At 39.3% G+C, this 15734-nt stretch overlaps 1 long non-coding RNA gene across 1 annotated transcript in view; it reads right to left on the bottom strand.

Annotated features, from left to right (window-relative positions):
- Positions 1-15734, bottom strand: part of LOC135304232 (uncharacterized) — a 295038-nt gene that overhangs the window by 34869 nt on the left and 244435 nt on the right. The window contains exon 30 of the long non-coding RNA XR_010365651.1: positions 14902-15010. This is a non-coding gene — a long non-coding RNA (uncharacterized LOC135304232). The remainder of the gene's footprint in view (positions 1-14901; positions 15011-15734) is intronic.

The following is a 15734-nucleotide window of genomic DNA, read 5'->3' as shown; positions in this document are numbered from 1 at the left end:
AGGGCCTTTACTCAGAACAGGGCTTGGGTTATGCAATTTGCCAGACTCTGCCCCTTTCCTGCTCCTCACACAGTGCCACACTCACGTCTAGAGGGATGGGGAAAAAACCTGCTTCTCTCCCTCTGGCTTTCACAGGAAGTTTAGCCAAAACACACTAATTGCTGTTGGAAGTTCTGAGAAAATTCATGGCTCTGTGCATGTCTGTTTCTTAGCTCCTCATGCCAGTAAAATTTCTGATTTTCTCCAGAGTGAAAGTCATTGCAGAGAACACCTTACCCATGTGCAAAGGAACCTGAAGGGATGGCCCCTGATGAGGAGCTGGATCCTCACAAACAGCACAGCTTGGAGCACTCTGGGGAAATCATTCCAGCAGAGAATGACCCAAAGATGGACTGGAGATGAGCTCTGAGCTCTGGGACTCCTCACACCCCAGATCCCACCTCAGGCTGCTCCAGGCCTGGGGACACATCCTAAGGGTAATTTTGGTAATTCAATTCAAATGCTGTGAATGTTTGGTGTCTAACAAGACATTCCAGATCCCAGAAGTATTTCAGGATTAAGTCATTGCTGGTGTTATGTTTTGTATCTTTTCCATGCATTCAAAAAATACTTAGTGATAATCAAAACAAACAGAAAACCCAAAAGAAAAAGCATTTTGAAGACTGTGATGCACAGGAAAGGTTGATATATAGTCAAAGTAGGGGGGAAAATGGAAAGAAATAGTGACTTCTTAAAATATATTTGACTGTTCTACAGAATAAACAGCAGTGAATAGAGACCAATGTCTGTTATATTATGGCAATATATATATATTATGGTAGGAGCTCATCTTGTCCCAAAGTTTCTATTGGTTGATAGTTTAGCCTTAAGGTTCTGTAGGAAAAAATAAAAAAGAAAAATGGTTTAATTCAGGAAGTAAGAGTAACTCCTTGTTATAAACAACATGCACTCTGGGGCCAAGATAATTTTACTGTGCACTTGTTATTTAAATGAGTGCAGTGTCTCCATATGGCCATATGGATGTGAGATATATGTTATGTGCTCAAGGGGCACTGAAGGATTTAAAGTACATATGTTAACAAATAATGCTGAGTTGGCACCCAGCATTGCTGTCCTCACCATAGCAAACAGTAACCTGCTCCATTTTTTATTTGTTATTTTCCTTAGAAGTGTTTCTAAGAGCTAAAAAGCATGTGGGGATTTCACAGAGGCTTTACTGCATAATCAAGTTATTTCAAGAATTACACTACTGGAAGCATCATACCTTTGTCTATGCTCTACAAAGCAAAACCAAAACCAAGTTCCATATATAACTATAAATATTGGTTAAATCGAGAATTCCCAGAAAATCTTCTCAGTATTAACACTTCTCATTTATTATGATACTATGTTAATTCATGCCAGATGGAGACGATTCAAATGTTCATGACTTGTACTTGTCACGAACATATGTTCCTGGAATAATGGAGTGGTTTCATAGCAAACAACATCCCATATTTAAAGACCTATGATGAGGCACATAAAAGAGGAAAAAAAACCCAAAACCATAAACAGAGAAGGGCACAGCTGGAAAACAAAAAAATAATAATTCAGGTTCTTCACCACCAAGAGGATTATGGAGGGCAATGAATTCTCTGCACACTCCTGACCTACACTGGCACAGAATTCTAACACATCCCACCCAAACATGTGGAAAGAAAAACACTTTGTATTTCCCGACTTCCCCACATCACAGCAGTTCTTGTATATTCAAGGCAAGTATTTCCATTACAGGGGAAAGCCAGATAAAAATCAAATCTTGAAAATCCTGCCTTTCAATTCAAAATTACCTCGCAGAAGTGCCCAGGGGGAAGGTGCCAAGGACGTGCCTGGGAGGTGACAATGGCAGTGCCCCAGTGGAGGCAGAGTTTGGGCCTTGTTGCTCTAAACCCAGGGAAGGCTTGGCCAGGGTTAATAAAGGCTTGCTCTCACGGTGCTGTCATTGATTAAGCTATCAGAAAAAGGTGCTGTAGAAGAAAATATCTGTTATTTCTTTTTGAGAACATTCTGCTTAATTAGGAAAATAGATTTCTCAGCTTGTTGCTGTGATGTCCTTGCATTATGAGCCCAATTCCTCCTCCCTACCTATGCACCAGAGTTAACTTCTACCTGCTTCCTTTCCAACACAGGAAATTACTGCTTTGGGGTTTTGCCCTAAATTGTAAAGAAAGCTCCAACTAACTTTGTTGCAGACAGGCTGGTTTCTGATTCTAAAAACATTATATGACTATTAAATGTTCTTTATTCCCCTTTTAAATAGAGATAGAACACCTTCCTCAAGGTTTGTACAGGAGATACACAAACTCCAAACCTCAATCCTGTCCTGTCATACCCAGAACAATCAGAATTTCCAAACTCTTTGTGCATAGGTTTGAATGTGAATTTTGAAAAATGGGGAAAAGGGATGACAGATTACCTTTGGGGGAAGAAAACAGCAGCAGAGTTGAAAATGTCACGTGATGGATTGAGAGATTGGGGAAAGGTACAAGTGGGAAGACAAAGAAGAAATCCATGAAGGAAAGGATCACACACTCCAATGGATATCAAAGTGGTATAAGCAGCTAGGAAAACATATTTAGATGAAATGAGCAACAAAGGAAACAGTAATTTCAACATTTCTTCCACAACACAGAAGTTGCTTACAAAGGAAAGAAATTACAATTAACAAAGGTAAAAAAACCACTTTTGTTTCAAAGCAAAACCACCAAGTGAATTGAACAGACAGAAGTGCATGTCACACCAAGAGTTTTAAGCTTTGAATTCCAGATGTGCAGAGATGTAAAAAAATCACAGACAACCATTTTTATCCTTATGCACTGATAAAATTCTGCAAGAAAAACTTGATTTGAATTTAAAAAAAAACAAAAAAAAAAACAAAGCAAACATTTGTTTTCTTTACTTTTGCCTGCTGGGGAAGTAGGAAACATGGAAAGCTGAAATGTTTATATTCAGTTCCACACATGAATTTGACTGATTAAATCAATTTGTAACCCAGTAATAGGCATCATATTTCAGGTAACTCGGGGTCAGGATACCACCCATTTTGGAAGGGCAGACTGGGAGAAAGGAAGAGACAGGAAATAAGCACTTGGATTTTGAATTATCATGACAGAGCGAGCTCCTGCAGGACTGCAAAGATTGTTATAATATTTATCGATTTCTGCCAGCGGTAATGGCAGCGTGTTCCCCTCTGAGCTGACTCAATGGGCACAGAGAATGAAAACCTGTTGGGTGAGATAATAAAATGTGCATGTGTTCTGCCTGATAGCAGTAGCCCTGGTGATAATCCTATGAATTCCCAAAATATGTTCCAGCATGATTCAGAGGACAAGTATTACATCCTGAACAGAAGAAGAAGGGGAAACAAGATGTGGCAGTGGCAACGACCAAAACCTCCAGCCTAAAAAATGGATATAAAAACCTCTACACAACTGTTGCCTTCAGAGAAAAAAAAAATGCTAGAAGCAGACCCAGAACAATCAAGTATTCAGCCTTCAGTCAAATATAATCTAAAAATCCCCATCACCAATAAAACACACATGAGATTTAATTTGTCTCTGTCGAGTCTGCTTTGTTTCCAAGGCCTGAGAATGGTCTCCAAACCTTCCTATGGCTAAACCAGATCAAATATACCCTTGAATGTAAAGGCTAATACTGCTGAACATCCTAAATATTTTGGGTTTTCCTATATTATTAGAGCTGCTGTGGAAAAAAGAATCAAGAGATGCAATAATTTTTGTTCCTATTTGCATTCATCCATTACTTCAGCAAATGGCAGCTTCCCATTCAGTCTCCTGAAAGAGTGGAGAAATTAAGCAGAAGTTGAAAATATTTTGCATATTCTCTAGAAATGGTGTGCTTAGGTTACTTATATCTAGAATATGTTATGTGTGTTCATATAAAAGCCATATATATATATATATATATATATAAGCAGCTTTTTCCATGGACAGTCCTACTTATTTTGTTATGAAACAAGAATTTTTGAAAAGACCAAAAAGCTACTGTCAGCAACCAAGCGGAAAAAGAAATGTATTCTTCTTGTTCTTTTTTTTTTAAATGATTTGTTCAATCGCTTTTTACCACAGACCATTTAACTTGCTCTCTCCTCCAGTGACAGAAGACAAATCAAAAACTGTCAGGTATTTTAAACTGTGATCTGCACTTGAAGTTTGAACTGTAGCTCAGAATCATTGGACTCAGACCTACAATTGTTGCTATTCCTAGACATGTCACAAAATCCAGCTCTGCTTGAGGGATACAGATTCTGCCTAATTCAAAAATAGGACAAAACCTTGTTCAAGGCAAAGAAGCCCTACAAAGCCACAGTGCCTGGGAACAATCCCAAAAGCAATGTGTTCCCACTCCCAGAGCTGGGCACATTCAGCCAAACCCAGCAAATGCCTGTTTTACCTGTGCAGCTCTCACATCCTTTCCCCTCAGACAATAATGTGTTCTCTGACCTTTCCCTTGGTCCTATTCCCAAATTCACCCTGAAGCTCTTTGCTGCACTTGCTGTCTTCCCTTTTCCCAGAAGGGAAAGAAGATCTTTGACATCTTCCCAGAAAAATGCACCTTCCCCTTCTGCAGCCACATTCCTCCCCTTGCTGAGGTCTCACCCTGCTAATCACACCAGCTCAAGGAGTGGTTCCCACCTCAGATGTGACTTTTCTGTCTTTTCCTGTCTCTGCAATCACTTTTCCAACCAGTTCTGAGACAGTAGGAACTCTCAGTAGCAGGAGATCCTGGCTGTGCCCCATAAGGGATGTTCTGAAGCATCTGACATATGCAAGGAAAAAACTTGCAAATCAATGCTTCTGGAAGGACTTATTCTGTGTGACCCTTCAAAAAGATGCTGTGTGACTTTTCCTGTCACTGCTGAACATCAAGATTGCACCAAAGGAAAAATATTCCAAAGGACAAACCCATCAGAAGTCGAAATTCTTTATAGATTGCAATAAACCAAACCTATACCCCAAGTCTCAAACACTTCATCTTCCATCTTCTCTTCAGTGAATAAATCAGTGTTACTAAGCACAGTGAAAAGGTGAAAAAGGACACTCTGCACTTTATTTGAAATATACTGCCCATACTCCATTTTATATTCCTTTTGTTATTCAGTGAGTAATGTTTTACTGCACCGCTTGCCCAGATTAAGAATGTTTCAGTCTACATACTTATCATTTAAAACCACGATTCCCCCAAAGGGAGCACGATGGGAGAACATGATGTTAATTAGCCTTATGGCATTATATCCCAATTCTGCTCTTGCTACACCACAGTTGTTGCATTCCCAATTCCTATTCCTTCAACCCCTCTTGAAAAGGATCTGCACTTAGTCAACTCAGAGCATATTACTTTCCCATAAGGGAAAAAGACTCATGTAAAATGTACCGACCTGAAGTGAACACCACTAAAACATTAATGCTCTGTTCTTTAAATAGGCTTCCCTTTTATGCTCGCTTTATCCCGGTGTCATGCCAAACTGCTCGACATGTTTTGTTTGGCTGCTGTTTCAAAGAGCGCAAATTTTACTCAGTCCAACTTCCAGGCCCCTGCAGCCCATTCATCCAATTAAAGGACTGTGGAATGAAAACAGAAAAAGCGCTTTGTGGAGCTTCAGAAATATTGTCCCTCAGGAAGGCTGCCTGCAAAAAGCGAGCAAATCCATTGTGCAAACTGGTGCATTGCAATAGAATAAAATTGCTCCTCAAAGTCTCTTTATCCAACATGGATTACTGACTCCTGATAGCTGTAGGTTAGTTGAAGGTAGAGTCTATCGGAGTCAGGAAAGCTCTTATTACCTTTTATTATAACACATCCTCCCCCCATAATCTATAAAAAAGCCTCCAGGAGCCCATTCACTTCTCCACCTCTTCGCCGCCTTTCAGTTTCAATAATGCTGAGTACAATTCAGGACTCTCTGCAGTCCACTGTAGTTTCCATATGCATTCACAGGCTAAATATTCCTAAAATGCCCTTGGGAAAAGCAGGCTGCCATTTATTATTCCAGATTTCTGGGAGCTGTAGCCATTGCAGCTCTCTGGGAATATTGTTTCAGACAGTTCTGCAAAAACCTACAACCTTACCTCTTGACCACACTAAGTGAAATTAATTATCATGCAAAGTTCCTTGTGATACCCTTTTCCATGCATTAGTAATATAAATAAAGAGCAGAGGAAGACATTTAAAGTGGGGCTGACAAACAAATGCTAAAGACCAAGTTTTTATGATTACGGAGCCAAGATTTGAGGAAGGTCACAGCAATAACTGCAGAAAACTAATTATGCACTGCTTCATGCTGATTGAAAACTCAGGAATGCTGCTTGATCATCCATATTTTAGAGACACACACACACTCTTCAAAGCGAGCTGCACAAACTCCTCCTCCTTCTTGTTAGGAAAGAGCAGAAAAAGACAAAAATTGAGCTGCCGCTCCTATATCCCAGCCTTCAACACATTCACAGGGTTTTGGTAACCCTGAAATTAATTCACTCCCTTTGCTCAAGAACCAGAGCCACCATTTCACCCAGCCCACCCAGCCACCATTTCACCCAGTGGTCACTCAAAAAATGGATTCACATTTAGACTGGTTTGAATGCATCCCAAATTTCCAAGGATTTTGTTACAAACCTGAAGAATTTTGCAGGTGAATCAAAAGTAAAAATTGTTTGCTACCACCCACTGTGTGGTACCCACCTTTCTTGGGTAATACTGGGGCAGCTGGTTTGGATGTTGCTCTTCCAGTGGGGTTAGCAAGTGTTTCCAAAAACTACATTCACGTCACTTTTCTTCTCTTTTTCCCATATTCTCAAATGAGATTGATGCCTCGCCACACTTCAGCACTGTCACTTGAAATCTGGGAGAGTGATTTGCCAAAACAAATCATATCCTGATACGGAGAGAACCACTCACTTCCTGCAGGCTTTAAACTTGTTAATTATCAGCAAAAATGATGATCAGAATCCTGGACTTCGCATCTGTGTGTAACAAACAAGATTCTTGGCAGAACTTCTTGGCTGATGTGAGAGGAGGGAAACCCCAGTGGTCCGGTCTGCATTCCTCACAAATTTGTTCATGGAGCTGTCACACACTGGCAAGAAATGCCTTTTTTTGTTCCAGGACATTTATACCAGTGTTAACCTTGTATTCAAGAGCCTCTTGTCACTTCTCAAAGACCAATATCTCTCCCTTTTCTTTAACATGTAAAAGGAAAATGTAGCATTGAGAATATATTTCCCTTTTTTCCATACATCATGGCTATTTCAATATCAGACAACGTTTTTTAATTAATTTTCCAATTTTCCAATTGGCAATTACTAACCCAAAAGCATTGATTAAGGGAAAGATTAAGCTAAGAACTAGCTTAATTGAATTCTTACTCTTATAAATTTGCTTGCTGTTGAAATTTGTCATTATTTCATATTAAAGGAAGGAAGGTAACTTTCTTACCAGCAAGTCATAATTACAGCTTTTATACACATGTCTAGGTTGATATATTTCATAATTTAATTTAAATATGCACTAAAACATCTGGATTCTTTTCCTGAAATTTGTCATGACAGTTTTTAAAAATTACAGAAAAAAATTTGAAGTGAATCTTACATCCTTATTTTCTCTATCCTGATACAATATGAATACATAATCACTCCAAATTATTTGCTATTTTCGTAATTCCAAATAACCTTATAATACACATACATGCATATAAATATTTGATTTATAGAATTTGCCTTCTCTGCTCAACTGATGAAGTCCCTGATTGTCCATGCATCAGTAACAACCAATACAAACATAGAATATCAGTACCTAAAAAGGCAGTTGGAATAGAGTTCAAGTTCTCATAAATAAATATCAACTGTTTAAATTTATATCTCAATAACTCAAAATACATGTGGTCAAGTGAGAACCTATTTTTCTGTCCAATGACTCTTGTTCAACATGTTCTTTCTATCCAGCTATGGAAGCGAAGCCAATAAATCTTCATCTTTAAATGAGATAAACTAGAGGAAAATGGGCAGCTTGCAAATAAATACTTATTTACTTTTTTACTGTATGACAAGTTAAAACAGGATTCTTCCTTCAGTGAAGCAAATTATGGCTAAATTACCTCCTTTAATATCTTAAATGACAAAAAACCCAATGTAGTGAGCCATTTTTTTTTTTTTTTAAATTTAAAGCAAGCATTTATTAGAATAATATTTTCTGTTAAAGGTTTTGGACCTGCACATCAAACAGCTGCCCAAGCTAACAGGAATCACACTCCCATTTCTGAGATCCATTTCCACTGCAGGTTCCCTTCTCCCCATTTTTCTTTCGCAAATTCTCAGAGCTCCCCAGTGCATCTTGGCCAAGTCACTCCTCCAGCAGCCTCTAAGCAGCAGAGTTTCCTCTTAGATGAGCTCAAAAGCAAATGTAATAACTATGGAAGCACTGAACTGCAAACCTGAGCACTCTCAAGGCTCAGTAAGAGATGAATCTGCAAAGTCCCACATATATTTGTTTGGGAATTCCAGGAGCATTAGGTCCCAAGATAAAAAATATACTCTAGCTCCTTTCTCTTATTTTGGAGCTTAAATTCTTACTGCATTTAGGGTAATACAGAAATCCCTTTCTTGGGGATAGGATGAAAAATGTTCTCCAGAACCAATTGTTTAATGTATAAGAATTAAATCTTATTCTGAGCTGCTAGAAAAATGATTCACCAGTCTTACAATAAAATTAACGACCTGAACAATTTAATCTGTTAATATATGGAATCCTCAAAGTAGGAGCTTTCACTGTCTTCAGCTAGAGCTGCAGGACAAGAACACTTTCTAAAGAAAGCACGGCTATAAATACAAACTTGAGATGTCAGCTACCGAGTGGCATTATCAAATAATGACCTTTTTCATCTAGGAACACCTCCTGACCTCTCAGGCTTTGGGGCTGCGTGCTGAGTAGATGGGGTTTGCAGAGCTGACAGTGAGGCAGGAGCAAGATGATGCCCTTAATCACATTCAAACAGCAGGATCACCTCCGGCACCTGGCAGCGAGCGCCAGCTCAGTCAGGACAAAAGGGGGATCTGCTCTCTTACTTTGCCTCACAGTTTGAGCTTATGCTGGAAATCAGAATTTTTGACAGCCCCCTCACTCAAGTTCTTGTATCATCAGCGGGGAAAACTTTAATGCATCAAGTGGGAAAGAGGAGCTGTGAAATTACCGCGATCCCAGGAGCCGCACGGACACAGCTGCCCTGGCTCACTGCTCTCCAACCAGCCCCATCCTCTGACAACCCCTTCCCACCCTCAGCTCTCACTGCCTGCCCTGCCCTAAATTCAGCCCAACAGCAGCGATTCATGCAGCAAAGATGATAAATAATCCCTGCCAGGCTGCCTGGAGCTGACTGGGGATGGCAGCAGGAAGATGGGCCGCGCTGAGTGTCAGTGAGTTCTCTCTGCTCCCAGTTCCACAGCTGGGGCAGCACCCAGGGCTCCTGCCCAGTGCTGCAGTGTAGCCATGATATTTTATGAAAAATCCTTTCCTAGGATTTTTCCCGTCCTGAGGAGCTGAGAGCCTCAGGAAAGAAATGTAAACAATGACTGTGTGCTGCTGTGGAATGCAACAGGTGCATCTTCCACTGGTCCGTGTGGATTGTTTTCAATTAGTGACCAATCACAGCCAGGGCTGTGAGCAGTCACAGGATTTTGTTATGCATTCTATTCGATTCTATTCTTGGTCTTTGTAGCCTTCTGATCCTTCCTCTCACTCTGTTCTTTTAGTATAGTTTTAATGTAGTATTTTAATATAATATATAACATAACAAATCAGCCTTCTGAGCCAAATGGAGTCAAGCCTCATGTCCTCACACATGGGAGGTAGCCACAACACTGCAGCAGGAGGAGCAGCAGCCCAGGCTGCTCAAGCACATTTTCAGTGAGCAAGCAACCAAGTTCTTCCATGCATCACTTTCAAATCATTTTAGCCACATTAAATTAGTTTAGAGATCATGAACAACACAGAAGGCTGAGCTTCCAAATTATTACCAGAATTCCTGTTGTTCCACAGTAATTTCTCAGTAAGTTTTTGCAAGAAGCACATGGGACATGTACTCAATCCCTTCTCTTTGACATTTTTTTCTATGCTCAACTTCTGTTTGTAGCCTTTGAATTCTCTGCAAACAGTGGAGCTGGGAATACAACAAAGAAACAGGATCATGTGCAAAAAGTGCTAAAACTGTTTTCAAAACAAGCTTAAATAGCATAGATATGTACATAAATAAGATATTTGTAAATAAAAATTATGTAAAATGCAATTTCCTTACCATAAATTTATAATCTGATAGAAAGGAAAAATCAGCCTCTATGTTCTTAGGAACATCTAGATCTTTTTGTTAAAAATGGATTTTATGTTTTTCTTTTCATTATGAAAATGAGCCCTGGAAATCTGGCCTGCAATATCATGGCAGTAAAATGGCAGTGATTTAAAACCCCTGTGTATTCTTATCACCTATCTGTCTTCTCTTTCAGCTTAATCCTGATTAGGGTTTCCATCAGCTTTCAGGGCTCAGCACAGCTGAGTTGTTCTATTTCCCAGCCTACTGAGAAGGAGATTCTGCTGCCTCCAAGGCCCTTTTCTCTACAGAATGTGCTGCGAGACCTCTCCTGGCATCTCACTCTCTTTTTCTGTTCTGAAAGGGCTTGTCAGGCTACAAGATGTCATGCACCAAGTCATTAAATTTCCTTTTTTTGTGCCTCCAGCTTGGAAGAAGGTTTATGCAGCAACAACAGTCTGTTTTCCTTTGCATTGTTTTTTTTCTTCTATTTATTTGTGTTGTGTTTCTGCCACAGTGACTTAATTTGTGCAACTGACAGTGCTGTCTCACCCACCTTCCTGCTGCCAGCAGGAAAGGAATTAATGCCTGGCACTGATGGCTGCTGGTGAGTTTGTAAGGCTAAACTCTGGTTTTATTTAACTCAATTCTAGTCTTTCTGTTCTGTCCTCTAGGATTGGCATTAATGCCCCATAGGCAAATGAAATGCAGTGTTCCAAAACTACTTGTTTGCTATGTGATTTATTTGCTACATAAATGTTTTTCATTCTTCTCTACCTCTCAGCAAGCAACTCATGGCCGGGTTTTTTTGAGAAACAAGCAAATGTTATGTACTACACAGCATCAGAAATCTCCTTTTCAATTGCATAAAAGAGGAAAGGGCATGTGGAGGGAGGGGGAAAAGGAGGATTTCACACACTGCAAGTTTCTCAGACCACTCAGAGCTCTGGGAATGAAGGGATGGAAGTCTCCATCTCAGTGGGCAGCTCAGTTAGGCTGCCCTCTGCCACTGCCTGGCTGGTTACACTCCCCAAAAGTTCCTAGGTTATTCTGAGTAAAAGTTTCTCCATTTACAATTACTGCTTTTGGAATAAATAATTCCAAATTCAGTGTGGGACACAGAGAGAAAAGCTGCTAAGTGTCTTGCTGGTAAGGACTCTCAAGATGGGTCTTGGGAGATCCAGATGAAATCTCTAAAACAACAAATATTAGCAGAACAAGGATTAATTCAGAGTAGCAATTTACCATGAACACAGGATATTTGAGCTGGAAGGGACCCACGAGGATCAAGCCTCACTCTTCAGTGAATGGTGCAGGATGAAAGCCACAAACCCTGCTATTAGCACCTGCTCTAACCAGATGAGCCAATGTGACCAGTGAAATGGGAGAAATTTCTAATTTATGTCAGAGAGAGTTTGGGGTTGAGCTAGTCAAAACCTCCCATGAAAAGCTGTAAAACAAAACCAAAGAGGTTTATCCTTTTCCCTGCAGTGCAGGGTGGGATGAGATAAACCAGACAATGCACAAGAAGTGAGCTGCTAAAAAACACCAAACAGGTGACTTTGATCTTCTCCCTGCTCTCACTAATCCCTTTACCCAGTTCCCTTTCTCCACTGCCTGGGATGCTGACAGCTTTCACTGGGATTGCTTTCCAAGCCATTTCCACCCAGTGTGAGCCCATTTTCTGTCCCCACGAGGTTCCCACTTTGGCACAGCAGAGTCCCCAGAGCCCCCGGCAGTGCCCAGGCAGGGAGGAGAAGTGCTGTGCTGTATTTGTGGGGACCCTCGTGGCAGGGAGGAATGATGAACCTGACTCCATGTTCTCAGGAGGCTAATTTATTGTTTTATGATACTATATTATATTAAACAACACTAAACTGTACTATACTAAAGAATAAACAAGGATATTTACAGAAGGCTAAAAAGATAATAATGAAACTCGTGACTCCCTCCAGAGTCCCAACACAGCTTGGCACTCTTTGGCCAAAGAGTTAAAACAATTCAAACCAGAAACCAATGAAACAATCACTTGTTGGTAAACAGTTTCTAACCACATTCTAAAGGAGCAAAACACAGGAGAAGCAAATGAGAGAATTATTTTTTCTTTTTTTTTATTTTGTTTTTTTTCCCGAGGCTTCTCAGCTTCCCAGGAGAAAAATCTTGGGTGAAGGGATTTTTCAGAAAACGTGAATGTGACAGTGCTGCTGCTCCAAACCTGAGGGGCTGCAGAGACCATCCCTGGTGCTTCTGCTGATCCCCAGCCCAGGAGCTCTGTCCTAGCAAGGGCAGTGTGTGGCTGTCCCAAAGTTGATGTGACAACACGAGGGGACAGGTCTGCAAGACTTGTCTCAAGTTTAAGGTCTGGTGTGCTCTGAGCTGACAGGCTGAGGAGAGCTGCACCACAGGCAGCAGGGATGGGTCAAGCTCTGGTGCTGGGACATCACACTGTGAAGAAAAGCACTGAAGGGGGGAATCTTTAACATCATTAAAAAAAAACAAACCCACAGTGTCTTGTCTTTAAATCAGAAACGTGATTAGAGATTCAACAGTTGCTTCTAAGGTGACACAGTGGAAAGGCTTGCTAAGGATTATACAAGACACACACACTCACCAAAAAAAGGTCAAAAAAGAAAGAAAATGTTTTTTTCCAGGGAATCTAGGCAATACTGAACAAACACAGAGCAGCAAACATAAAATCTGTTAATTTACAATGTAAGACAATGAAATGAAGCAATTCTTCATTAAACATATTATATCTAACACTAGAAACAATTAAAAATGAAGGTTAATGAAAAAAGATTCAATTAGTATGCATTAAGAAATAAAAATATCCCCTAGAAACTCCACATTCACATGAAATAGAATTTCTTGTGAAGAATAAATTGATTCCCTTCTAACTGCTTTTGCTGCCAAAGACAGAAAACCTCTGGAATATTTTGAAGAGTTCAGTGCACCTAATTATGAGTTTTTTAAGCTACAAATCCTGACTGTCCAGCAGATGGTAACCATACATTTGAGTCTTTTAATTATTTAAAAAAATTCAACTTAGCAAGCCTGTCATCTCTGACAAAGAGAAGCTGAGGAAGAACAGCAAGACAAATCATGATTTAAGGTTTTTTTAACCCATTTTTAAAGTGAATTCCCTTTGGAAAAAAACTTTGACAAGTCTGAATAAAAGGGAAACAAATTTTGAATTACAAATAATTATTGCTTTGGTTATTGAGGTTTATTTTGTGACTACAATGTGTTCTCATCTCTGCTGCTAAACTGACAATTCCTTTGCTGAAAAGCACTGTGTCAGCACAGAGATATGATCAGCACTCCAAACCCACCCAGGCATTTCAGAGCTCCCTTCCCTCTGCTGTGCCTCCATTCTCCCTCACTGCAGTTTTAAAAGAGTGAAAAAATGTTTAATTTTCTTGATTGAATATATTGTAAAAACCTCCACACAGCATCACCAGAAAGCAGGAGAAAAGCTTTCATGTTTAAAAGCACTGGGCTCATTCATGAATGGCTTCCATATTTGCAGAGGTTTTTATTTTATTTTATTTTACTGATTTCTTCTAGCTGAAATTGTTGAAAAGCTTTCACCTTTTCTCCATGGGACAGCACAGAAGGCAGGAGAAGGCCAAGATCGTCCACTGCCCCCTTTTTCCCTGTTTTTTCTGCTCTGCATAGGCCATGGTGAAAAGGGCTGACTGATGGAGCTTCCTCTAGAATACTGGGGTTTTTCACTCAGCTGAACCTCCAAAAAATCCCTTCTGATGGAGCTTTTCTCCTGCCCAGTTCATGCAGTGGAAGTCAAGCAAACTTCTCACTGCTTATGCCACCCAACAATTTACAAAAGGGGCCTTAGGTTTTAATAATTTAAAAAATTTTGCTGAGTAATTAATATTCTTTTGCTCGTCTATAACATAAGTAAGAATGTCTTCCCAATAACAATTTCAAAAATAATTTCTTAGGGCTTGATTTCCAATTCAATCCAACAGTAAATCTAGTAAGAAATTTATATGACTTAATTTAAAGCATCTAATTGAATGATTTAGCTTTGTGTAGATGTAATGAGCCATTTCATAAAATCAATAACATTGTAAAGTATAAACTAAATTATTATAAATGAAGGCAATAAAAAAAGAGCTCCTCTGTATTAGGCAGGGTGACACATGATTAATGGGTTATTATTGTAGGTTGCAGCAGAGCAGGCAGAAGACACTGGGGTGATATTTTCAGAGGTGCAAAGGTTGGCCGCCCAGCATGCAAACAGCATCAGTGCTGGGAGCCCAAATTCCAACCCAGACATGGATTCCCAGCAACTCCAGCTGAAGGGGACAGTGCTCTCCATGAATTAAACATCAATAATTCTGGTACCTCCTTACAAACACGCACAAACTTCCTCCTGTGCATGAGGAACATGTTTGGAACACCCTTATTTAGACAAATCCAACATTATTTGCTAACCAACAAAAATGAAGGGCTAAAAACTTCCTGCAAAAGAGACCATAAAGGTGGGACAAGTGCAGCTGGCTTTGTACAGAATATGTGACACCCACCTGCCACACAGCCACGTCTCCAGGCAGGATAAAAATGGAGCCACAAGTCTGAGCTCCTGGGCCAAACCAATAACTCCAACATCTAGGAATGCTGTGTCTTTCTTCTTTCCTTTGAAAAGTACAATATGCTCAGAGGTTTTCAGAAAATATTAATTACATGGATGGAATTCCATTTGCAAATGTGCAAAATACCACCATACACTCACACTGATATTTCACTCCACAACTAAATTCTTATAAATATAAATATATATTACTATAAGGGCACACATTTATGTCCATGTCAATAATGTAACTAAGTTATATTGGCACATATTTCATATAAATATGAAAATATATAAATAAATGCATAAACATATAACTATGTTCTATATACCATATTTTATGCAACATGCAATTATAAAATGCAACAATATAAATACATCAATGCATCAGACAGAATATAACATTATATATATATAAAAATTCATATTTTTCCTGTATAATAAATATGTTATATAGATATATGTGTGTACATTGACTGTCTGGGCTGCAGTATCTTTATATTTTATATATATTTTATATATATTTTTATATATTTTATATATTTTAGCCTTAGAGTTAACAGCTTAGAGCAAGACATGAGAGGAACCATATTATTTTCACTATATAATGAATGAAAACAAGAAAGAACCTTTCCTTTGGTTTCTCTCAGTGATTTCATAATCTGAAGACAAGCAAACCAAAAAAAAAAAAAAGTAATACAAGAAATGCAAGAACATGCATTAACAAATAGAAAGATCATTTAAACAAAACTTCCCAAATTTCAACCATTAGCAACCAAAAAAAAAAAA

Source organism: Passer domesticus, chromosome 7 (genome assembly GCF_036417665.1).
Source record: "Passer domesticus isolate bPasDom1 chromosome 7, bPasDom1.hap1, whole genome shotgun sequence".
Lineage (NCBI taxonomy): Eukaryota > Metazoa > Chordata > Aves > Passeriformes > Passeridae > Passer > Passer domesticus.
This window is presented reverse-complemented; position numbering and strand designations above follow the sequence as displayed.